Raw genomic sequence first — 2,040 nt, 5'->3', positions numbered from 1 at the left:
TCACTCCTGCATCCAGAAAGTGGTGTCATTGCTATCAAAATCATGCAAATCAAATATTATAGGGACTTGGGTTTTCAGTGAAGAAATTTAATTTATTTTAGAATAAGAGAGTGACTGAGGTATTTAACACTATTTACATTCACAAAATTAGAAAATTAGCATGGACTTCTTAGCTGGGAGTTGAGCTGCTTTTATGTGTTCTCAAGTAACTTAGTCTCTCCATCCCATACTGTGAACAATAAGAGGCTCCAACAGAATCCCATTTTAATCTGTTCTCTAAATCCTCCATCAGCTCTTCCACCTCTTAGTTTCTGCTCTAGCTGTTCTGTCTGGAAGGTGCCCTCTGCCCTTTCTTTCAAAGAAATTTTCACTCTTAATGGGGAAAATCTCTTATTCGATAAAACCACTTTCTTTGTGAAATTGTTCTTGTCTCTCAGACAGGATTAGTTGTCACCTATTCTCTGTCTACAGTGACACCTTGTACAGTATTCGTGAGGGCCCTAATTGTGTGTGGTAACTTTCAGTTTACATTGCCTCTTTCACTTTAGATGGAACCTGAAGTCCAGAGACCTACCTGGCTCAATCTTGTATCTATAATACCTAGAGACGTCTGTAAATACTGGGTTTCAATGAATGTGAACTGAGCTATTAACTACAAGAAAAAGCAAGGGCTATAACATCCACACTTCACCTTGCAGGCAAAATGATGGGACACGTTGTGAGATAGTCTATGAAAGAAGATTAAGCGTTTTGAAGGAACAAAAGGAAGCAGGTTGTGTGCTGTAGCCAGAACATCTTTTATTCCCCTTAATCTCCCATGATTTTAACTCCAGCTTTCCATAGATTAATTGGAAAATGTACTTTGCTGCTGCTGCTGCTGCTGCTGCTGATCCTCAAACCTTAAATGGCTTCACAATAAATGGAAGATAATGCCTTAGAGGCCATGCAGTAGTCTGAAGATATGTCATTGCTTGTCCAGTTGTACTATTATGAACTATCTCATCTAGAAAAAAACAGAAAATAAGGTTCATTACACTTGCCTGGAAGGGGAGATATGACCATGAAGGTGCTTGGCCCAGAACAAGGTTTATCCTTTACACTTGCGGAGGGCTGACCTGTGAGACTTCCTTGATGTGGGAAACTCGACTGCTTCATTTATGGCAGCGGGAGGCTTTCCTTTGGGTGGGAAAAAAATATAAGTTCCTGCTTAAACCATCCAGCCCGGGTCATGGTATGAACTCTACTACATCTGTTTCCACTGCACCATGTTGAGAGGGTGGTGGAAAGAGATGGATAAACAGGATTTAGGGACAGCTATGGACTAGGCAAAGAGAATGGGACTTCAGGGGTTGCTAGAATCCTGCAGAGGATGACTAACTTTTAATACTAGATTATAAAATTATAATGTTAGATGTGATAATAGAGATCATGTTTCATTTTCACAAATGAAATAGTGCAGGGACCTTATGCAGAACTTAATGACACATATTGAGTAAGTAGTAAAGCAGTGACCCAAAGCCTCTGACACTTAGACTCTTAGATGTATTTATTGATAACATTTATTCATAATCCTTCAGAAAGGCTTTTAATTGACATGCAGTGAAATCCACTTGGAAAAACGCTAACAATAGAGAAAGGCGGGGATGTCACTTGAGATATTATAACCATAAACTTTCTCCCATCTGTTATGTTCTAGGTGACTTCTCTGAGCAACCTCTCTGTGGGATTTCTCCAGTAAGGGGTGGGTGACAAGTTGTGAGGAAGCTCCACAGTGAGAAACCTGAAAAGCGGGGAGTCCTCGCAGGCTTAGCAGAGGGTAAGCCGCCCTCACATTTTCCCTCATGTTTCACACTCAGATTGGCTAGTAACTAGCTAAGACACTTTGATTGCTGTCCCCCTCTAGAGGACGTGCCCCTAACATGCAGGACACTTGCACACAGGTGCAAGACAAATGTGGATGTAAAAGAAAACAATATGGGGGGCCGGGGAGATGGCTCAGTAGAATAAGCACTTGCCTGGCAAGCGCAAGGGTCTGAGTTC

The 2,040-nt window shown here is 41.3% G+C and overlaps 1 pseudogene; it reads left to right on the top strand.

Moving 5' to 3' along the window:
• The first annotated feature begins 1,032 nt into the window (after window positions 1-1,032).
• LOC111813026 lies at window positions 1,033-1,179 on the top strand (annotated as a pseudogene).
• Window positions 1,180-2,040: the final 861 nt, after the last annotated feature.

This window comes from Octodon degus, unplaced genomic scaffold (genome assembly GCF_000260255.1).
Source record: "Octodon degus isolate 3935 unplaced genomic scaffold, OctDeg1.0 scaffold00159, whole genome shotgun sequence".
Taxonomy (NCBI): Eukaryota; Metazoa; Chordata; class Mammalia; order Rodentia; family Octodontidae; genus Octodon; species Octodon degus.
The sequence above is the reverse complement of the archived record's forward strand: the minus strand, read 5'-3'. Positions and strand labels throughout refer to the sequence as shown.